This window comes from Pseudophryne corroboree, chromosome 5 (assembly GCF_028390025.1).
Source record: "Pseudophryne corroboree isolate aPseCor3 chromosome 5, aPseCor3.hap2, whole genome shotgun sequence".
NCBI classification, from domain to species: Eukaryota; Metazoa; Chordata; class Amphibia; order Anura; family Myobatrachidae; genus Pseudophryne; species Pseudophryne corroboree.
The window spans coordinates 55,403,541-55,428,710 of NC_086448.1; the positions used below are offsets into that span (position 1 = coordinate 55,403,541).

Here is a 25,170-nt window from a genome sequence, read left to right on the forward strand (position 1 = left end):
AGTGCCACTCCTAGATGTGCCCGGTGTTTGTGTCGGCCACTAGGGTCGCTAATCTTACTCACACAGCTACCTCATTGCGCCTCTTTTTTTCTTTGCGTCATGTGCTGTTTGGGGAGGGTTTTTTGGAAGGGACATCCTGCGTGACACTGCAGTGCCACTCCTAGATGTGCCCGGTGTTTGTGTCGGCCACTAGGGTCGCTAATCTTACTCACACAGCTACCTCATTGCGCCTCTTTTTTTCTTTGCGTCATGTGCTGTTTGGGGAGGGTTTTTTGGAAGGGACATCCTGCGTGACACTGCAGTGCCACTCCTAGATGTGCCCGGTGTTTGTGTCGGCCACTAGGGTCGCTAATCTTACTCACACAGTCAGCTACCTCATTGCGCCTCTTTTTTTCTTTGCGTCATGTGCTGTTTGGGGAGGGTTTTTTGGAAGGGCCATCCTGCGTGACACTGCAGTGCCACTCCTAGATGGGCCCGGTGTTTGTGTCGGCCACTAGGGTCGCTAATCTTACTCACACAGCTACCTCATTGCGCCTCTTTTTTTCTTTGCGTCATGTGCTGTTTGGGGAGGGTTTTTTGGAAGGGACATCCTGCGTGACACTGCAGTGCCACTCCTAGATGGGCCCGGTGTTTGTGTCGGCCACTAGGGTCGCTTATCTTACTCACACAGCGACCTCGGTGCAAATTTTAGGACTAAAAATAATATTGTGAGGTGTGAGGTATTCAGAATAGACTGAAAATGAGTGTAAATTATGGTTTTTGAGGTTAATAATACTTTGGGATCAAAATGACCCCCAAATTCTATGATTTAAGCTGTTTTTTAGTGTTTTTGGAAAAAAACACCCGAATCCAAAACACACCCGAATCCGACAAAAATAATTCGGTGAGGTTTTGCCAAAACGCGTTCGAACCCAAAACACGGCCGCGGAACCGAACCCAAAACCAAAACACAAAACCCGAAAAATTTCAGGCGCTCATCTCCCCCCCTTAATCTCTTTTCACTTTATATCTTTCCAAGGCTTAGTACTGCACATCTGCCCCTTTGTGAGGTTACACTTCGGTTTTTGTTCCAATTTACCAATTTTCATTGGTAAATTCATTTAGGCTTCTGAGTCACTGAACTGTGTATGCTCCTACCACTCTGACTCCCAATTGATGGAAAATGAATGATAGATTTGTAGAACTGTGTATAATATACCAGGTTTTTAAAATAAAACTAGCACTTTGGACAAGCAGATTCAATATGTATGAAAAAGTCCAGCCAGAGTTTGGCTTCCCTTTGGTCCGTTTGTGCACCCTGTCCCTTCAATAACCCCAATGTGGGGTCCTCAGATCTGGCAGAACGTGTCTCATATCAGGAGTGATAAAATGCATCTCTGATTCTTCTCATTAGCCGCTGGAAGGCTTCCGTCGCCTTCCAAACAGGAGGGTCCTGCGTATGTTTTTCATTTTCACCTTTTCACCCACAAAAATGGACAAATATCCTGCAAGTCGTAATGTGGTTCCCAAAACATAAATCCTTACTTCAAAAATTGGATAGTTCTGATTTAAAATGAGTTTCAACTTTTTTCTGGCCCAGGGTCACTTAGATGATGGTATAAAATGCACTAATCTATCCCAGCAGTAGCAGGAAAGCCATCATTATCCAATAACAAGGTCCTAATGACTCAGAGGTGACCATGAGACAAGGTGGCCTCCCGGAATAAAACATCTCACACGGCTTCCTGAAGGTAAATTGATGGAGTGTTATATTACTAAATGGACGTTCAGGGCAGCTCTCTCCACTCCTAGCATTTAGAAGTTACAAATTCAAAGCAGCATCCTCTATATTATCCTTTTCAGAACGGCCTCTTAGTCCTGCAATATACGTGTATCTTCAACATACATTTATAACAGCAAAGCTTGATCCTCTGGAAAAAACATTTCAGCTTTCAGTTCCCTAAGTATAAGGAGTGGATGGGTCAAATTTTAATATGTAGTTATAGGTGCCGCTTTATTTATAGTATACTGTATAAAGTTTATAAAAAATGTGTCCTACATTCTAGTGTTAAATACCAGTGCCGTGACTAGACATTTTAGTGCTGTGTGCAAGAAACGGCCTTGGTGCCCCCCTATGCAAAACAGGGGCAGTGCGTGCTGTAGGCGCGCAAAAAATATATAGGGGCGTGGCTTCATGGGGATGGGGTGTGGATACAAAATAATACCAATTCATATTACGGCGCACAGTAGTCTCTATTATTCAAATTACGCCACAAAGTAGCACCACTACACCAGGTAGAGCCCCTTTTACACATTATGGCGGAGAGATTCCCCTTAAAACACATTACGGCAGACAGCATCCCCTTTTTACACATTACGACAGCCAGTCCCCCTTTTTACACATTACAGCAGACAGTCCACCTTTTTACATATTATGGCAGACAGCGTCCCCCTTTTTACACATTACGGCAGCCAGCGTCCCCTTTTTACACATTACGGCAGTGTCCCCCTTTTTACACATTACGGCAGACAGCGTCCCCTTATTACACATTACGGCAGACAGCGTCCACTTATTACACATTACGGCAGACAGCGTCCCCTTATTACACATTACGGCAGACAGTGTCCCCTTTTTACACATTACGGCAGACAGCGTCACCCTTTTTACACATTACGACAGACAGCATCCCCCTTTTTACACATTACGGCAGACAGTCCCTACACACACACGCACACACACACACACACACACACACACACACACACACACACACACCTTGTCCCATCCAATGACTACACACACACACACACACACACACGCACACACACACACACACACACACACACACACACACACACACACACATGCACAGCCTGTCCCCTCCAGTCACTAAACACACACACACACACACACACACACACACACACACGCACGCACGCACGCACGCATACACACACACACACACACACACACACACACACACACACACACACAACCTCTCCCTCCCACAGCCTAACCCTAACCTCCCATAGGCCAACCCTAACCCTCCCCTCCCGTAGCTCAACTCTAACCTTCCCCTCCTGCAGCCTAACCCTAACCTCTCCATCCCACGACTAACCATAATCCTCCCCTCCTGCAGCCTTACCCTAACCTCTCCCTCCCACAGCCTAACCTCCCCCTTCCACAGACTAACCATAATCCTCCCCGCCTGCAGCCTAACCCTAACCTCTCCCTCCGACAGCCTAGCCTTAATCCTCCCCTCCCGCAGCCTAACCCTCCCCCCTAGTGCCTAACCCTAACCCTAATACTTACCGTCGGGATCTGTTGCAAATTTGAGCGTCAGGATTCTGCTACCAGGATGCTGACCGTCGGCATGCTGAGCTGCAGGATATTGACTACATCCCGGGCAATTTAATTCTACATAATGGCCCAGAGATGCAGGCATTCTTGTCGCTTTGTCACCCCTTTGCGACCACAACAATCCCAGATATTTTCCTTGCACCCCATAGAGATGTGCAGGAAAATCTGGCTACCATCATTAGCAGCACATTGCTGCTCACTGAATACCCAAGATAATGGGGGTAATTCTGAGTTGATCGCAGCAGCAAAGTTGTTAGCAGTTGGGCAAAACCAAGTGTACTGCAGGGGGGACAGATATAACATGTACAGAGAGAGTTAGATTTGGGTGGTTATTTTGTTTCTGTACAGGGTAAATAATGTCTGCTTTATTTTTACACTGCAATTTAGATTTCAGATTGAAAACACCCCACTCAAATCTAACTCTCTCTGCACATGTTATATCTGCCCCCCCCCTGCACTGCACAAGGGGGGTAATTCCAAGTTGATCGCAGCAGGAAATTTTTTAGCAGTTGGGCAAAACCATGTGCACTGCAGGGGGGGGGGGGGGCAGATATAACATTTGCAGAGAGAGTTAGATTTGGGTGGGTTATTTTGTTTCTGTGCAGGGTAAATACTGGCTGCTTTATTTTTACACTGCAAATTAGATTGCAGATTGAACACACCACACCCAAATCTAACTCTCTCTGCAAATGTTATATCTGCCCCCCCTGCAGTGCACATGGTTTTGGCCAACTGCTAAAAAATTTCCTGTTGCGATCAACTTGGAATTACCCCCCTGGTTTTGCCCAACTGCTAACAAATTTGCTGCTGCGATCAAATCTTACTTACCCCCAGTGGCGTCACAAGGCGGGTGCGGGGGGTGCGGCCCGCACCCGGGTGTGACACCTGGAGGGGGTGACACCAAATGTCAGCTCCTCCGCAGTGACAGGAGCCAGGTGCTGCAGTGTGAAATTCCGTTACAGCACCCGGCTCCTGTCATAGCAGAGGAGCCGACAGCACACTGAGACCGTCTCTGGGGGAAGCCCAGCATCTCCGGAGATGCTGGGCAAGCCCCCAGAGTGACGATCCCGGTATCCCCGCGAAGCCACGCCCCCTAGCTGTAAGGCCACGCCCCTTTTTTTGCCGCGATCGCGGCAGTACATCAGGGGTGCGCACCGGGTGTCACCACACCTGGTGACGCCTCTGCTTACCCCCATTGTTCTTCAGGTACTCTGGATAAATAATCAAATATAGTTAAAATATATGCAATTAACAATCAAGAGAAGCTGTGCAACTTTTTGACATCTTTGGTCCAGATAAAAATCATTCTAAATAGATAATACAATATATGGAACAGTTTAATTTTAAGGCACAAGAATATTATCAAGTAAGACACAAGTATGAAAACATCAAAAAGCACATTTTGCATACAGTATATAAAAAAAATGTTGCAAGCCTTCAAAACTAAAGGTGGGTACACACTAGAAAGATATAACTGCAGATCAATTGATCTGCAGATATATCTATGGACGGATCGGGCAGTGTGCTGTGCATACACACTGTCCGATCCGTCGGGGACTGACGTCATGAACTGTGCGGGCGTGTACACACGCCTGCCTAGTTCAGCTGTCAATCACCGCCGGCCGCCGCAGCATGTGTACGGGCGGTCGGCCGACCGCCCCGTACACACACAGCGACACGCCAATATATTGGTAGATATATTGGCCGTCGGCTGTGCTGCGGGGCCGACGCAATACGCCTGTGAACGACGGAGTTCACAGACGTATCGGCCGTACACACTGGCCGACGGACCCGCGATATATCGGCCGTTCAAGAGAACGGCCGATATATCGGCCAGTGTGTACGGGCCTTAAGTGAAGAGACATAAAGTACCAACCAATCAGCTCCTAACTGTCATTTTTAAAAAAATGGCAGTTAGGAGCTGATTGGCTGCAACTATTGGATCTATTCATGTAGTAGTGAAAAGAGTGGAGAAGTGAGCCAGTGGAGAAGTTGCCCATGGCAACCAAATCAGCATTGACGTAACATTTATAATTTGCATACTATAAAATTATACAGAGCAGCTGATTGGTTGCCATAGGCAACTTCTCCACTGGCTCACTTCTCCACACTTTTCACTGCTTCATGAATAGACCCCTGAGGTGTCTCCAGGCAGGTAAATTGTGCATGTATTATTTTTACCATGCCCCATAGAGGATCAAACAAAGAATAAGCAAGATTTCTGCACTGTAATGGGCGGAAATTTGCGCAGCTGCAGATCGCGTGAGGTTCCATCGTTGAATTAAACCTGCCCCTTGCAATCTACAGAAGGATCCTGCTGTTGCTACTGATTTATATATGACAGGACCAAGTCCTAGAGAATTTGTTTTCTACCATGTATTTGATGTTTCCGACCGGCTTGATCTCACGTCTATTAATAACCTCCTGCTGAAGCGCTAGTTGTAGGAAGGTCACAGTGATACTTTTCAAAAATGAACAAGCATCCTACAATGAAAATAATTTCCCCTGAAATTTAGACCGTCCCTTTATTAGTTCCTCCGTGGAGTCATGTGGTTAAGGAACATACACTTCCTTTTGGCTAGAGGACATTTACTATGCATTTTGACATGACCCCCTTTGCACATTGCATCGTTCACATAGATGCAATTAAGTGGTTTAAAAATAGGACTAGACCTAAAGTAAATATAAAGGGTTGTTGTTTCCTGGAAAAAAACAACCCAACAAGACATGAAGTCATCGGACACAGATCTGAGTACAGAGGAAAATCTCTCTGTGAAATCAGTATGCGCTAGCACAGATGTTTGTCATCAGCTGTAGAAGAGAAAGGAAACTTGAATATTGGTTAAAAAAATAGGTAAAAGTCTTTTCACCGGAAATAACCGAAAGTATCTATAGCAACCAAATATGCACAATGCAATGAAATGATAATTGCAATCTATAAATTTGGACATATACACGAGTGTTGCCCCTGACATGACCGCTTGCGAGAAAATATCTAGTATTCTCAAAAGAGCACTTATTTTGTGGGAAATCAGATTTCTTCCCATGAAGAAGTATTTTTTTTATTTTTATTTTTGTAATTTGCACAATGCAAAAATTCTCTTTTTTTTTTTTCATTTCAAAGTCTGTGTGATTCTGCCATGGAACACTGGGGAGATATGCAAATTAAGTCCCTGAATATTCCACAAATGACTCTATAAAATGCTATGAAATTAAAGAAGGAGCTCAGAGGTAATGAGAACTCGTTAGATAATTGTGCGTCGTTTTGTTCCCTGAGTGCAGAATGAAAGTGAGAACCGTTTGGGTAATTGTATAATGAGAGCAGCACCGAGAATAAGGATGAAAGAGAATATTCAGTAAATTAATATGGATAACATTAGGATGTCATTATATGCTAGACAGACAAAAACACCTTTTACTTTGCCTGCTAATTATAACATATGATATGCCGCTGCCAAGAAACAACATGGAATATGTCAGGATACATCCCAGCTCTAAGCCAGTACTGACTGAACTGGCTAACTTGGGGAGCCAAGTCTAATGGCAGAGCTGGATGAACGGTCATGTAGATCTGGGACTGAACAAGGTCAAGAACCTATTATGAGGAAGAGGAGCTATGGCCAAAACTGTGTGGGTGTGGTCAGTGCTGTGTGGGTGTGGCTAGTACCATGTGGGCTCGCCAGTGCCATGTGGGTGTGCACACCCCATACACCATCAGCCCCAATGTCTCCTTAAGGGGTCTATTCGTAAACCAATGAAAACAGTGGAGAGACAGAGCCCATGGCAACCGAATGTACTTGAAAAAGGCTTCCTTCAAAGCTGATTGGTTGCCATGGGCAACTTCTCCACTGGTCTTTTTCTCCACTCTTTTCACTGCTTTATGAATAGATCCCTAAATATGAAAAAGAATAAAAAAATTGCATGAATTAAACAGCAACGACAGAAAAGCAAATGCATCTGTAGCATGATAACAAATGGGCGTGTTAGAAAGTAAGGTAGAAAAGGTCAGAGATGACGCCATGTAGGTACTAGGTATAGTGGGGGTCATTCCGAGTTGTTCGCTCGCTAGCTGCTTTTAGCAGCATTGCACACGCTAAGCCGCCGCCTACTGGGAGTGAATCTTAGCATATCAAAATTGCGAACGAAAGATTAGCAGAATTGCGAATAGACAGTTCTTAGCAGTTTCTGAGTAGCTCCAGACTTACTCGGCATCTGCGATCAGTTCAGTCAGTTTCGTTCCTGGTTTGACGTCACAAACACACCCAGCGTTCGCCCAGACACTCCTCCGTTTCTCCAGCCACTCCCGCGTTTTTCCCAGAAACGGTAGCGTTTTTTCACACACTCCCATAAAACATCCAGTTTCCGCCCAGAAACACCCACTTCCTGTCAATCACATTACGATCACCAGAACGAAGAAAAAACCTCGTAATGCCGTGAGTAAAATTCCTAACTGCATAGCAAATTTACTTGGCGCAGTCGCACTGCGGACATTGCGCATGCGCAGTAGCGACTAATCGCTCCGTTGCGAGAAAAAAAGAACGAGCGAACAACTCGGAATGACCCCCAGTATACTGTATAATACTATTAGCACTGCGTAAGTAACCTCAAATTCTCCAGCCAGGCATCAATGTCCACAAGTACAACTGCTGATGGCGGTCCATGCCAAGTCAACATCCATAGGCCCCGTTAATAGTAATACCAGTCTTCAACTAGTGCCGAAGGCCGAAGTCCTCCGACGCAAACTCCCAGGTACTGTAAGAAACTCTGTACTTGGAATGGTCACCACCTGCTGGGTGTCCACTCTGGAAGATGTCTCCATTACTTTCATAAGAGTCCCAGGCACAGTCTGATTCTTACAGCTGGCATAAGCGGGTATTCAGCAGATTAATAGCACCCACGTCTCCTAAAGTGTGATCTCCAAGACAGTATCCTCACAAGCGCAACAGTAATAAAAATCCCAGGACCTGGCACAGCACACATTCTTAGACCCATGATAAATACACTCACCATTGTTTAAAAGCTGCCTCTTTGTAAAACCATTTTCCATACCCCATGTTGACAAGACAGGCCGCTGGTGTTGTTGACGGGGATGGTACATGTAGGATTACAGGTGTTCTCCCCCAGGTGACCCCTTACTGCTGTCTACACCATATGGTCTAGGAATTGGACTGTTGATACAATGGGCACCCCTGCTTGAGGACAAGGGAGCTGAAATACAGAATTGTCCTTGTTCATATGGCGTGAGATGCTTGCCATGACATTGATGCTCCACGGGTAGCGAATATTAAAACATTAAGGACGGGATGCATCGAGCATTGTATTTTGCTTGCAATTCATCACGTCACTTTTTGTAAGCATAATGGCGTTTATTAACGCCATATGCCAGAGAGCGTCACAAGCTGTCCTTTGTGATAATTGGACATCTGGGTTTATGAACAAAGTCCTATTTGTGCATGGATGCGTCAAGTGATGCACGTGCCGCAAGAGGTGCTGGGAGAAATGCAATAGAAGCTCATAGGCTTCTATAGGGCAATGCCATCTAAAGATGACGGTGCCCACTGCATCCAAGCCCCAGAATCCATCGCTTGCATATGCAGTAAGCAGCTAAACCTCAGAAAATGGCATTTTCAGACGTTTTCATTTTTAACATTGGTGCATCCCGCCCTATGACTTGGAGTCCTATGTCCTACTGTATCTGCACATGCGTGGGATGATCCATGAGCTGCGGGGGTTCACTGGGGAGGGATCCGATTGGATCCCTCTCAGGGAGAAAACATAAAAGAAGCCCATAGGCTTCTATTAGGCAATTCTAATCTCCAGAATCTACTGCATTCTGGTGCATATGCAGTAAGTGGCCAAACCTCGGAAACCGGCATTTTCTGAGGTTTGCCCGCATTTTAAAGGTCAGTGCATCCCTCCCACTATCACCTATCACATAAAAGCAGGGCACAGATTGCATGGGGTGAAAGTTATATTCAGTTCTTATTAGTGGTGCTTTCTCATTTCACCCCCCCCCCCCCAACCTGGTATCACCCGGTACCCCAATACCTTGGCTGGTACACGTACAGATGAAAGCCATGAATCTGTATTATTCAAGTGATGTTTTTTTTCCTCATTTTTTAAATTATATGTACAGTATATAAGAGCGCTGGGCATGCCCCCTCACTGACGAAACCGGGAAGCCACGCCCCCTTTTCATTGGCCACACCCCATTTTCGCCACGCGTGTGTCCCTCCTTCAGCCTGAAGAAAGTTGGGAGGTATGCCTGTGCCATGCCCATACCATCTGCTTCTGCTCCTAGTCTCCCATAGATTTGCCCAGATCTGTGACTCATTTGACTAACTCCGCCCAGTGTTGTGACTCCGCCCAGCGTTAGCAAATGAAGCACAAAGTCACAGATCTGGGCTATTATATAGGAGATAATATATATACTTTTCTTATTTTCTATAGCTTCTATACTGCTTGTCAGGACACATGGGTCACAGTTACACCGCTCTGTACTGATATACAGTAATATTATATATACTTTTCTATAGCTTCTATACTGCTTGTCAGGACACATGGGTCACAGTTACACCGCTCTGTACTGATATACAGTAATATATTATATATACTTTTCTATAGCTTCTAGTATTACAGTGCAACATTTTGGTGACTAACAGTATATAGTTGTACAATAGGCCATTGCTGTATCTTGCAGCTCTGTGTCACTGCAAGTATCCATCCATTCCATTTTCTTCCAGTGATTTGGACCAATAATACCATTGATTAGAACGAATAATTCCTGTGATATTGAGGTGTTTGTGTCGCATAGCTTAGTCATCCAGCGACCTCAGTGCAAATTTTAGGACTAAAAATAGTATTGTGAGGTGTGAGGTGTTCATAATAGACTGGAAATTAGTGGAAATTGTGGTTATTGGGGTTAATAATACTATAGGATGAAAATGACCCCAAAATTCTATGATTTAAGCTGTTTTTGAGGGTTTTTTGAAAAAAAAACCCACCCGAATCCGACAAAAAATTTTCAGGGAGGTTTTGCCAAAACGCGTCCGAATCCAAAACACGGCCGTGGAACCGAATCCAAAACCAAAACACAAAACCCGAAAAATTTCCGGTGCAAATCTCTACTATTTACTAGAGATGAGCGCCGGAAATTTTTCGGGTTTTGTGTTTTGGTTTTGGGTTCGGTTCCGCGGCCGTGTTTTGGGTTCGACCGCGTTTTGGCAAAACCTCACCGAATTTTTTTTGTCGGATTCGGGTGTGTTTTGGATTCGGGTGTTTTTTTCCCAAAAAACTAAAAAACAGCTTAAATCATAGAATTTGGCGGTCATTTTGATCCCAAAGTATTATTAACCTCAAAAACCATAATTTCCACTCATTTTCAGTCTATTCTGAATACCTCACACCTCACAATATTATTTTTAGTCCTAAAATTTGCACCGAGGTCGCTGTGTGAGTAAGATAAGCGACCCTAGTGGCCGACACAAACACCGGGCCCATCTAGGAGTGGCACTGCAGTGTCACGCAGGATGGCCCTTCCAAAAAACCCTCCCCAAACAGCACATGACGCAAAGAAAAAAAGAGGCGCAATGAGGTAGCTGTGTGAGTAAGATTAGCGACCCTAGTGGCCGACACAAACACCGGGCCCATCTAGGAGTGGCACTGCAGTGTCACGCAGGATGTCCCTTCCAAAAAACCCTCCCCAAACAGCACATGACGCAAAGAAAAAAAGAGGCGCAATGAGGTAGCTGTGTGAGTAAGATAAGCGACCCTAGTGGCCGACACAAACACCGGGCCCATCTAGGAGTGTCACTGCAGTGTCACGCAGGATGTCCCTTCCAAAAAACCCTCCCCAAACAGCACATGACGCAAAGAAAAAAAGAGGCGCAATGAGGTAGCTGTGTGAGTAAGATAAGCGACCCTAGTGGCCGACACAAACACCGGGCCCATCTAGGAGTGGCACTGCAGTGTCACGCAGGATGTCCCTTCCAAAAAACCCTCCCCAAACAGCACATGACGCAAAGAAAAAGAAAAGAAAAAAGAGGTGCAAGATGGAATTGTCCTTGGGCCCTCCCACCCACCCTTATGTTGTATAAACAAAACAGGACATGCACACTTTAACCAACCCATCATTTCAGTGACAGGGTCTGCCACACGACTGTGACTGATATGACGGGTTGGTTTGGACCCCCCCCAAAAAAGAAGCAATTAATCTCTCCTTGCACAAACTGGCTCTACAGAGGCAAGATGTCCACCTCATCATCACCCTCCGATATATCACCGTGTATATCCCCCTCCTCACAGATTATCAATTCGTCCCCACTGGAATCCACCATCTCAGCTCCCTGTGTACTTTGTGGAGGCAATTGCTGCTGGTCAATGTCTCCGCGGAGGAATTGATTATAATTAATTTTAATGAACATCATCTTCTCCACATTTTCTGGATGTAACCTCGTACGCCGATTGCTGACAAGGTGAGCGGCGGCACTAAACACTCTTTCGGAGTACACACTTGTGGGAGGGCAACTTAGGTAGAATAAAGCCAGTTTGTGCAAGGGCCTCCAAATTGCCTCTTTTTCCTGCCAGTATAAGTACGGACTGTGTGACGTGCCTACTTGGATGCGGTCACTCATATAATCCTCCACCATTCTATCAATGTTGAGAGAATCATATGCAGTGACAGTAGACGACATGTCCGTAATCGTTGTCAGGTCCTTCAGTCCGGACCAGATGTCAGCATCAGCAGTCGCTCCAGACTGCCCTGCATCACCGCCAGCGGGTGGGCTCGGAATTCTGAGCCTTTTCCTCGCACCCCCAGTTGCGGGAGAATGTGAAGGAGGAGATGTTGACAGGTCGCGTTCCGCTTGACTTGACAATTTTGTCACCAGCAGGTCTTTCAACCCCAGCAGACTTGTGTCTGCCGGAAAGAGAGATCCAAGGTAGGCTTTAAATCTAGGATCGAGCACGGTGGCCAAAATGTAGTGCTCTGATTTCAACAGATTGACCACCCGTGAATCCTTGTTAAGCGAATTAAGGGCTCCATCCACAAGTCCCACATGCCTAGCGGAATCGCTCCGTGTTAGCTCCTCCTTCAATGTCTCCAGCTTCTTCTGCAAAAGCCTGATGAGGGGAATGACCTGACTCAGGCTGGCAGTGTCTGAACTGACTTCACGTGTGGCAAGTTCAAAGGGCATCAGAACCTTGCACAACGTTGAAATCATTCTCCACTGCGCTTGAGACAGGTGCATTCCACCTACTATATCGTGCTCAATTGTATAGGCTTGAATGGCCTTTTGCTGCTCCTCCAACCTCTGAAGCATATAGAGGGTTGAATTCCACCTCGTTACCACTTCTTGCTTCAGATGATGGCAGGGCAGGTTCAGTAGTTTTTGGTGGTGCTCCAGTCTTCTGTACGTGGTGCCTGTACGCCGAAAGTGTCCCGCAATTCTTCTGGCCACCGACAGCATCTCTTGCACGCCCCTGTCGTTTTTTTAAAAATTCTGCACCACCAAATTCAAGGTATGTGCAAAACATGGGACGTGCTGGAATTTGCCCATATTTAATGCACACACAATATTGCTGGCGTTGTCCGATGCCACAAATCCACAGGAGAGTCCAATTGGGGTAAGCCATTCCGCGATGATCTTCCTCAGTTGCCGTAAGAGGTTTTCAGCTGTGTGCGTATTCTGGAAAGCGGTGATACAAAGCGTAGCCTGCCTAGGAAAGAGTTGGCGTTTGCGAGATGCTGCTACTGGTGCCGCCGCTGCTGTTCTTGCGGCGGGAGTCCATACATCTACCCAGTGGGCTGTCACAGTCATATAGTCCTGACCCTGCCCTGCTCCACTTGTCCACATGTCCGTGGTTAAGTGGACATTGGGTACAACTGCATTTTTTAGGACACTGGTGAGTCTTTTTCTGACGTCCGTGTACATTCTCGGTATCGCCTGCCTAGAGAAGTGGAACCTAGATGGTATTTGGTAACGGGGGCACACTGCCTCAATAAATTGTCTAGTTCCCTGTGAACTAACGGCGGATACCGGACGCACGTCTAACACCAACATAGTTGTCAAGGCCTCAGTTATCCGCTTTGCAGCAGGATGACTGCTGTGATATTTCATCTTCCTCGCAAAGGACTGTTGAACAGTCAATTGCTTACTGGAAGTAGTACAAGTGGGCTTACGACTTCCCCTCTGGGATGACCATCGACTCCCAGCAGCAACAACAGCAGCGCCAGCAGCAGTAGGCGTTACACGCAAGGATGCATCGGAGGAATCCCAGGCAGGAGAGGGCTCGTCAGAATTGCCAGTGACATTGCCTGCAGGACTATTGGCATTCCTGGGGAAGGAGGAAATTGACACTGAGGGAGTTGGTGGGGTGGTTTGCGTGAGCTTGGTTACAAGAGGAAGGGATTTACTGGTCAGTGGACTGCTTCCGCTGTCACCCAAAGTTTTTGAACTTGTCACTGACTTATTATGAATGCGCTGCAGGTGACGTATAAGGGAGGATGTTCCGAGGTGGTTAACGTCCTTACCCCTACTTATTACAGCTTGACAAAGGGAACACACGGCTTGACACCTGTTGTCCGCATTTCTGGTGAAATACTTCCACACCGAAGAGCTGATTTTTTTGGTATTTTCACCAGGCATGTCAACGGCCATATTCCTACCACGGACAACAGGTGTCTCCCCGGGTGCCTGACTTAAACAAACCACCTCACCATCAGAATCCTCCTGGTCAATTTCCTCCCCAGCGCCAGCAACACCCATATCCTCCTCATCCTGGTGTACTTCAACACTGACATCTTCAATCTGACTATCAGGAACTGGACTGCGGGTGCTCCTTCCATCACTTGCAGGGGGCGTGCAAATGGTGGAAGGCGCATGCTCTTCACGTCCAGTGTTGGGAAGGTCAGGCATCGCAACCGACACAATTGGAGTCGGACTCTCCTTGTGGATTTGGGATTTCGAAGAACGCACAGTTCTTTGCGGTGCTACTGCTTTTGCCAGCTTTAGTCTTTTCATTTTTCTAGCGAGAGGCTGAGTGCTTCCATCCTCATGTGAAGCTGAACCACTAGCCATGAACATAGGCCAGGGCCTCAGCCGTTCCTTGCCACTCCGTGTGGTAAATGGCATATTGGCAAGTTTACGCTTCTCCTCCGACAATTTTATTTTAGGTTTTGGAGTCCTTTTTTTACTGATATTTGGTGTTTTGGATTTGACATGCTCTGTACTATGACATTGGGCATCGGCCTTGGCAGACGACGTTGCTGGCATTTCATCGTCTCGGCCATGACTAGTGGCAGCAGCTTCAGCACGAGGTGGAAGTGGATCTTGATCTTTCCCTAATTTTGGAACCTCAACATTTTTGTTCTCCATATTTTAATAGGCACAACTAAAAGGCACCTCAGGTAAACAATGGAGATGGATGGATTGGATACTAGTATACAATTATGGACGGGCTGCCGAGTGCCGACACAGAGGTAGCCACAGCCGTGAACTACCGCACTGTACTGTGTCTGCTGCTAATATATAGACTGGTTGATAAAGAGATAGTATACTCGTAACTAGTATGTATGTATAAAGAAAGAAAAAAAAACCACGGTTAGGTGGTATATACAATTATGGACGGGCTGCCGAGTGCCGACACAGAGGTAGCCACAGCCGTGAACTACCGCACTGTACTGTGTCTGCTGCTAATATATAGACTGGTTGATAAAGAGATAGTATACTCGTAACTAGTATGTATGTATAAAGAAAGAAAAAAAAACCACGGTTAGGTGGTATATACAATTATGGACGGGCTGCCGAGTGCCGACACAGAGGTAGCCACAGCCGTGAACTACCGCACTGTACTGTGTCTGCTGCTAATATATAGACTGGTTGATAAAGAGATAGTATACTCGTAACTAGTATGTATGTATAAAGAAAGAAAAAAAAACCACGGTTAGGTGGTATATACAATTATGGACGGGCTGCCGAGTGCCGACACAGAGGTAGCCACAGCCGTGAACTACCGCACTGTACTGTGTCTGCTGCTAATATAGACTGGTTGATAAAGAGATAGTATACTCGTAACTAGTATGTATGTATAAAGAAAGAAAAAAAAACCACGGTTAGGTGGTATATACAATTATGGACGGGCTGCCGAGTGCCGACACAGAGGTAGCCACAGCCGTGAACTACCGCACTGTACTGTGTCTGCTGCTAATATATAGACTGGTTGATAAAGAGATAGTATACTCGTAACTAGTATGTATGTATAAAGAAAGAAAAAAAAACCACGGTTAGGTGGTATATACAATTATGGACGGGCTGCCGAGTGCCGACACAGAGGTAGCCACAGCCGTGAACTACCACACTGTACTGTGTCTGCTGCTAATATATAGACTGGTTGATAAAGAGATAGTATACTCGTAACTAGTATGTATGTATAAAGAAAGAAAAAAAAACCACGGTTAGGTGGTATATACAATTATGGACGGGCTGCCGAGTGCCGACACAGAGGTAGCCACAGCCGTGAACTACCGCACTGTACTGTGTCTGCTGCTAATATATAGACTGGTTGATAAAGAGATAGTATACTCGTAACTAGTATGTATGTATAAAGAAAGAAAAAAAAACCACGGTTAGGTGGTATATACAATTATGGACGGGCTGCCGAGTGCCGACACAGAGGTAGCCACAGCCGTGAACTACCGCACTGTACTGTGTCTGCTGCTAATATAGACTGGTTGATAAAGAGATAGTATACTCGTAACTAGCATGACTATAAAGAAAGAAAAAAAAACCACGGTTAGGTGGTATATACAATTATGGACGGGCTGCCGAGTGCCGACACAGAGGTAGCCACAGCCGTGAACTACCGCACTGTACTGTGTCTGCTGCTAATATATAGACTGGTTGATAAAGAGATAGTATACTCGTAACTAGTATGTATGTATAAAGAAAGAAAAAAAAACCACGGTTAGGTGGTATATACAATTATGGACGGGCTGCCGAGTGCCGACACAGAGGTAGCCACAGCCGTGAACTACCGCACTGTACTGTGTCTGCTGCTAATATAGACTGGTTGATAAAGAGATAGTATACTCGTAACTAGTATGTATGTATAAAGAAAGAAAAAAAAACCACGGTTAGGTGGTATATACAATTATGGACGGGCTGCCGAGTGCCGACACAGAGGTAGCCACAGCCGTGAACTACCGCACTGTACTGTGTCTGCTGCTAATATAGACTGGTTGATAAAGAGATAGTATACTCGTAACTAGTATGTATGTATAAAGAAAGAAAAAAAAACCACGGTTAGGTGGTATATACAATTATGGACGGGCTGCCGAGTGCCGACACAGAGGTAGAAACAGCCGTGAACTACCGCACTGTACTGTGTCTGCTGCTAATATAGACTGGTTGATAAAGAGATAGTATACTCGTAACTAGTATGACTATAAAGAAAGAAAAAAAAAACACGGTTAGGTGGTATATACAATTATGGACGGGCTGCCGAGTGCCGACACAGAGGTAGCCACAGCCGTGAACTACCGCACTGTACTGTGTCTGCTGCTAATATATAGACTGGTTGATAAAGAGATAGTATACTCGTAACTAGTATGTATGTATAAAGAAAGAAAAAAAAACCACGGTTAGGTGGTATATACAATTATGGACGGGCTGCCGAGTGCCGACACAGAGGTAGCCACAGCCGTGAACTACCGCACTGTACTGTGTCTGCTGCTAATATAGACTGGTTGATAAAGAGATAGTATACTCGTAACTAGTATGACTATAAAGAAAGAAAAAAAAACCACGGTTAGGTGGTATATACAATTATGGACGGGCTGCCGAGTGCCGACACAGAGGTAGCCACAGCCGTGAACTACCGCACTGTACTGTGTCTGCTGCTAATATATAGACTGGTTGATAAAGAGATAGTATACTCGTAACTAGTATGTATGTATAAAGAAAGAAAAAAAAACCACGGTTAGGTGGTATATACAATTATGGACGGGCTGCCGAGTGCCGACACAGAGGTAGCCACAGCCGTGAACTACCGCACTGTACTGTGTCTGCTGCTAATATAGACTGGTTGATAAAGAGATAGTATACTCGTAACTAGTATGTATGTATAAAGAAAGAAAAAAAAACCACGGTTAGGTGGTATATACAATTATGGACGGGCTGCCGAGTGCCGACACAGAGGTAGCCACAGCCGTGAACTACCGCACTGTACTGTGTCTGCTGCTAATATATAGACTGGTTGATAAAGAGATAGTATACTCGTTACTAGTATGTATGTATAAAGAAAGAAAAAAAAACCACGGTTAGGTGGTATATACAATTATGGACGGGCTGCCGAGTGCCGACACAGAGGTAGCCACAGCCGTGAACTACCGCACTGTACTGTGTCTGCTGCTAATATAGACTGGTTGATAAAGAGATAGTATACTCGTAACTAGTATGTATGTATAAAGAAAGAAAAAAAAACCACGGTTAGGTGGTATATACAATTATGGACGGGCTGCCGAGTGCCGACACAGAGGTAGCCACAGCCGTGAACTACCGCACTGTACTGTGTCTGCTGCTAATATATAGACTGGTTGATAAAGAGATAGTATACTCGTAACTAGTATGTATGTATAAAGAAAGAAAAAAAAACCACGGTTAGGTGGTATATACAATTATGGACGGGCTGCCGAGTGCCGACACAGAGGTAGCCACAGCCGTGAACTACCGCACTGTACTGTGTCTGCTGCTAATATATAGACTGGTTGATAAAGAGATAGTATACTCGTAACTAGTATGTATGTATAAAGAAAGAAAAAAAAACCACGGTTAGGTGGTATATACAATTATGGACGGGCTGCCGAGTGCCGACACAGAGGTAGCCACAGCCGTGAACTACCGCACTGTACTGTGTCTGCTGCTAATATAGACTGGTTGATAAAGAGATAGTATACTCGTAACTAGTATGACTATAAAGAAAGAAAAAAAAACCACGGTTAGGTGGTATATACAATTATGGACGGGCTGCCGAGTGCCGACACAGAGGTAGCCACAGCCGTGAACTACCGCACTGTACTGTGTCTGCTGCTAATATATAGACTGGTTGATAAAGAGATAGTATACTCGTAACTAGTATGTATGTATAAAGAAAGAAAAAAAAACCACGGTTAGGTGGTATATACAATTATGGACGGGCTGCCGAGTGCCGACACAGAGGTAGCCACAGCCGTGAACTACCGCACTGTACTGTGTCTGCTGCTAATATAGACTGGTTGATAAAGAGATAGTATACTCGTAACTAGTATGTATGTATAAAGAAAGAAAAAAAAACCACGGTTAGGTGGTATATACAATTATGGACGGGCTGCCGAGTGCCGACACAGAGGTAGCCACAGCCGTGAACTACCGCACTGTACTGTGTCTGCTGCTAATATAGACTGGTTGATAAAGAGATAGTATACTCGTAACTAGTATGTATGTATAAAGAAAGAAAAAAAAACCACGGTTAGGTGGTATATACAATTATGGACGGGCTGCCGAGTGCCGACACAGAGGTAGCCACAGCCGTGAACTACCGCACTGTACTGTGTCTGCTGCTAATATAGACTGGTTGATAAAGAGATAGTATACTCGTAACTAGTATGACTATAAAGAAAGAAAAAAAAAACACGGTTAGGTGGTATATACAATTATGGACGGGCTGCCGAGTGCCGACACAGAGGTAGCCACAGCCGTGAACTACCGCACTGTACTGTGTCTGCTGCTAATATATAGACTGGTTGATAAAGAGATAGTATACTCGTAACTAGTATGTATGTATAAAGAAAGAAAAAAAAAACCACGGTTAGGTGGTATATACAATTATGGACGGGCTGCCGAGTGCCGACACAGAGGTAGCCACAGCCGTGAACTACCGCACTGTACTGTGTCTGCTGCTAATATAGACTGGTTGATAAAGAGATAGTATACTCGTAACTAGTATGACTATAAAGAAAGAAAAAAAAACCACGGTTAGGTGGTATATACAATTATGGACGGGCTGCCGAGTGCCGACACAGAGGTAGCCACAGCCGTGAACTACCGCACTGTACTGTGTCTGCTGCTAATATATAGACTGGTTGATAAAGAGATAGTATACTCGTAACTAGTATGTATGTATAAAGAAAGAAAGAAAAACCACGGTTAGGTGGTATATACAATTATGGACGGGCTGCCGAGTGCCGACACAGAGGTAGCCACAGCCGTGAACTACCGCACTGTACTGTGTCTGCTGCTAATATAGACTGGTTGATAAAGAGATAGTATACTCGTAACTAGTATGTATGTATAAAGAAAGAAAAAAAAACCACGGTTAGGTGGTATATACAATTATGGACGGGCTGCCGAGTGCCGACACAGAGGTAGCCACAGCCGTGAACTACCGCACTGTACTGTGTCTGCTGCTAATATATAGACTGGTTGATAAAGAGATAGTATACTCGTTACTAGTATGTATGTATAAAGAAAGAAAAAAAAACCACGGTTAGGTGGTATATACAATTATGGACGGGCTGCCGAGTGCCGACACAGAGGTAGCCACAGCCGTGAACTACCGCACTGTACTGTGTCTGCTGCTAATATAGACTGGTTGATAAAGAGATAGTATACTCGTAACTAGTATGTATGTATAAAGAAAGAAAAAAAAAACACGGTTAGGTGGTATATACAATTATGGACGGGCTGCCGAGTGCCGACACAGAGGTAGCCACAGCCGTGAACTACCGCACTGTACTGTGTCTGCTGCTAATATAGACTGGTTGATAAAGAGATAGTATACTACTAATATTATATATACTGGTGGTCAGGTCACTGGTCACTAGTCACACTGGCAGTGGCACTCCTGCAGCAAAAGTGTGCACTGTTTAATTTTAATATAATATTATGTACTCCTGGCTCCTGCTATAACCTATAACTGGCACTGCAGTGCTCCCCAGTCTCCCCCACAATTATAAGCTGTGTGAGCTGAGCACAGTCAGATATACAGTGGCGTAAGTTCGTCCTAGACGCCCGGAGGCAATATAAATACAGGTGCCCCCCTATATAGAGGCAAAAATTTTTTTTTATATATATATATATATATATATATATATATATATACATACACACACACCACACCAATATTGATCCTGCAGGCTATATATATATATTTATATATATATATATATCCTGCCATTCTTTGCAAGCATAATGGCGTATGCATGAAGAAATTTCCAAAGGACAGCTCTTGCGGTGAGAGCTATTCTTTGCCATGATACAGTAGAACTTCCCGGTGTATGATCCGGAGTCCTATCTGTGCATGCGTGGGCTGATGCGCCCCTCTAGGGGGTGCTGGGAGGGGTCCAATGGGTAATGTGATAGAAGCCCATCTAAAGATGGTGTTGCCCACCGCATCCAAGCCCTGGGGTCTAGGCTTGGTGGATAAGTAGTAAGCCGCCAAACCTCTGAAAACTGCATTTTTGGAGGTTTGGCTGCATTTTTAACCTTGTGCCAATGATACATCCCTGCAGACCAGTGCCAGTTTGGGGTCCACATGGGCCTGGAGCTGAAAGTGAGTCTATTATGTGACCGATACTGCGGGAGGGGAGGCAATCATTTTGCTGGCTGTCGGGATTCCTAGCGGTCAGGATACCGACACCAGAATACCGTCTCACAGGTCTTATTCCCATTCGTGGGTGTCCACAACACCAATAGAGTGGGATGGGAACCACCGAGACCACTGCGTTGCGAGCGCAACAAGCAAGGGCCTTCATTGCGCACGCCCCCTGCCAGAATTCTGACGGACGGGATGCTGCTGTCAGGATGCTGACAGACGGCATCCCGTCTGTCGGTAAAACATATGTATTCCCTGCGGGAGGACAATTAATTATGGGAGGAAGATGGGGAGGGATGGTCGCGGGCGGGCAGAAGGACTTGGCAAATGGGGGGGGGGCAGATGGAGTAACAGAGGTCTGGAGGACGGGATGAGGCAGAATGGGGGTCATTGTATATATGACAAAAATGCAGATTCATTAAACGGGCATTGAAACGTTGCACTACTTCAATTGGTGTCAGTGTGCAAATCATTGGAGTGCCGCACCACCTCTATTTTGCTAAACTACTTTGCTGTGAGGGCACCCAATGTATTAGTCTATTATGTGGCTGTGCCAGACCCCTACCTCTATCTATATATACAAACATACATACAGTATACTGGCAGTGCACTTATGCAGGGAGAAAGGGAGCATAGATGGATACCTTGTGTAGTGAAAGAAGGCTCTTCTCTCCTCCCCAATTACCAGAGGCAGAGCGCAATAAGAAGTGTAATCCAAGGCAAGCGTGGTACCAGCTCTTAAACACCGCCTCGCACGTGTGTCCATCCATCCCGTCCCCCCCTTCCCCACAGCAGCGGGGCAACGGTAGCAGCAGCTCCTCTCCTACCTCCCACAGCAGGCGCGCACCAGCGTACTCTCCTGGGATTTGCGCTGTAGTGGCGGCTTACAGGAATGAGTCAGTTCAGTGACGTAACTAGAAATTTTTCTCCCCCAAGCCAAAAAATTATTCGCCCCCCCCCCCTCCATAATTGGCAGTATAGAGTGTGTGGCTTCATTGGGATGGGCATGGCTTACCATAAAGGGGTGTAACATTGCAGGAAAAGACTGCGTTATACCCCAGTTTTCCAACCTGCACGCCCAGGCGGGAAAGAAAATTAATCCTGATTCATGCCCCTTACATTATTTGTAATTTTTCCTCCTTATAGTAATGCCCAGTATACATTATGCCACATACTGCAGTGGCCCTTAGACATTATGCCACACACAATAATGCACATGACACAATATGAACACACCATAATGCCCCCGACACATTATGCCACACACCGTAATGCCCCCGACACATTATGACAGGAATCGTAATGCCCGTTATACATTATGCTACACACTGCAATGCCCCTGATACATTATACCACACACCGTAATGCCTGTGACACATTATGACAGGAATCACAATGCCCGTTATACATTATGCTACACACTGCAATGCCCTTGATACATTATAGCACATACAATGTCTTTGACACAGTATAACACACACCACAATGAGCCTGAGACATTATACCACATATCACAATGCCCGCGATATAGTATACCATACACCGTAATGCCCGACACATTATGACACACACCGCAATGTCCGTGATACATTATGCCACACACCGTAATGCCCATTATACATTAAGTTCTACAGTAAGGCTTCTAATTACTTTTAAATTACCTGCTCGTTGCCAGGGGTTTCATGCTCTTGGTTCCATGCACGGTGCCAGGGGTTTTCATGCTCAGGTTGTCATGCTCGTTGCCAGGGGTTTCATGCACTGGGTGTCATGTTCGTTGCCAGCGGTTTCATGCTCTTGGTTCCATGCACGGTGCCAGGGGTTTTCATGCTCAGGGTGTCATGCTCGTTGCCAGGGGTTTCATGCACTGGGTGTCATGCTCGTTGCCAGCGGTTCCATGCACGGTGCCAGGGGTTTCATGCTCAGGGTGTCATGCTCGTTGCCAGGGGGTTCATGCACTGGGTGTCATGCTCATTGCTAGGGGGTAGTGCGTGTTGCTAGGGCCGTGCTCCCAGTGCCACATATGCCCCCAGTGCCAGATATTCCCCCACAGTGTCAGGTATATGCCTCCAGTGCCAGGTACATGCCCCCAGTGCCAAATATACCCCCCCAGTGCCACATATGCCCCCTCAGTGCCTGCTCCCCCCCGTGCCAAATATTCCACCACAGTGCCACATATGCCCCCTCAGTGCCTACTCCCCCACAGTGCCAAATATTCCACCACAGTGCCACCTATGCCCCCTCAGTGCCAGCTATATGCCCCCAGTGCCAGATATTTCTCCACAGTGCCAGGCATATGCCCCCAATGCCAGATATTCCCCCACAGTGCCAGGTGTATGCCCCCAGTGCCAGATATTCCCCCCACAGTGCCGGGTATATGCCCCCAGTGCCAGATATTCCCCCACAGGGCCAGGTATATGCGCCCAGTGCCAGGTATATGCCCCCAGTGCCAGATATTCCCCCACAGGGCCAGGTATATGCCCCCAGTGCCAGATATTCCCCCACAGGGCCAGGTATATGCGCCCAGTGCCAGGTATATGCCCCCAGTGCCAGATCTTCCCCCATATGCCCCCAGTGCCAGATCTTCCCCCACTGTGCCAGGTATATGCCCCCAGTGCCAAATATACCCCCCTCCCCAGTGCCACATATGCCCCCCGCCCCAGTGCCAGGTCTCCTCCCCCAGTGCCAGGTATATGCCCCCCAGTGCCAGGTCTTCCCCCACAGTGCCAGGTATATGCCCCCAGTGCCAAATATACCCCCCTCCCCAGTGCCACATATGCCCCCCGTCCCAGTGCCAGGTCTTCCCCCCCAGTGCCAGGTATATGCCCCCCAGTGCCAGGTATATGCCCCACAGTGCCAGGTATATGCCCCCCAGTGCCAGGTCTTCCCCCCCAGTGCCAGGTCTTCCCCCACAGTGCCATGTATATGCCCCCCAGTGCCAGGTCTCCCCCCCCCCAGTGCCAGGTATATGCCCCCCAGTGCCAGGTATATGCCCCCCAATGCCAGGTATATGCCCCCCAGTGCCAGGTCTTCCCCCCCCAGTGCCAGGTATATGCCCCACAGTGCCAGGTATATACCCCACAGTGCCAGGTATATACCCCACAGTGCCAGGTATATGCCCCCCAGTGCCAGGTCTTCCCCCCCAGTGCCAGGTATATGCCCCCAAGTGCCATGTATATGCCCCCCAGTGCCAGGTCTCCTCCCCCCCCAGTGCCAGGTATATGCCCCCCAGTACCAGGTATATGCCCCCAGTGCCTGCTCCCACCTTGTGTTGGAGGGACATGGAGCGCATCGCGCGTCTCCTGTGTCCCTCCCTGGCTCTCTCCCCCGGCCGGTCTAATACAGGAAGTGCCGGTTCGTGAGCCAATCAGAGCTCACGAATGGCACTTCCTTAGACCGGCCGGGAGAGAGCCAGGGAGGGACACAGGAGACGCGCGATGCGCTCCATGTCCCTCCAACACAGCAGGGAGGGAGACATCAGATTGACATGCGGGCGCTCGTCCGCATGTCAATCTGTGTAATGTCAGAGGCGCCACTGCGAGGCGCCCTCTGCGGGTCAGGAGCCCGGCGGCAGCCGACTCCGCTGCCTCCCGGACTTCCGCCCCTGCAGATATATATATACATTGATGCAGCACACTGGGTTGAGCAGTGCACACAGATATGGTATGTGACTGAGTCACTGTGTGTATCGTTTTTTTCAGGCAGAGAACGGATATATTAAATAAAACAAACAACTGCACTGTCTGGTGGTCACTGTGGTCGTCAGTCACTAAACTCTGCACTCTCTTCTACAGTATCACAGCCTCAGGTCAATCTCTCTCTCTCTCTCTCAACCCTAATCTAAATGGAGAGGACGCCAGCCACGTCCTCTCCCTATCAATCTCAATGCACGTGTGAAAATGGCGGCGACGCGCGGCTCCTTATATAGAATCCGAGTCTCGCGATAGAATCCGAGCCTCGCGAGAATCCGACAGCGTCATGATGACGTTCGGGCGCGCTCGGGTTAACCGAGCAAGGCGGGAAGATCCGAGTCGCTCGGACCCGTGAAAAAAAACATGAAGTTCGGGCGGGTTCGGATTCAGAGAAACCGAACCCGCTCATCTCTACTATTTACTAGTAAGCCGTGGATGGAGATAAAGTCGCCGGAAATAAAGTACCAGCCAATCAGCTGCTAACTGCCATGTCACAGGCTGTGTTTGAAAAAT

At 46.7% G+C, this 25,170-nt stretch overlaps 1 long non-coding RNA gene across 1 annotated transcript in view; it reads right to left on the reverse strand.

Moving 5' to 3' along the window:
• The window catches only part of LOC134928777 (uncharacterized), a 329,018-nt gene extending 304,716 nt beyond the window's left edge, over positions 1–24,302 (reverse strand). The window contains exon 1 of the long non-coding RNA XR_010178000.1: positions 24,231–24,302. This is a non-coding gene — a long non-coding RNA (uncharacterized LOC134928777). The remainder of the gene's footprint in view (positions 1–24,230) is intronic.
• Between the last annotated feature and the right edge of the window lie 868 nt (positions 24,303–25,170).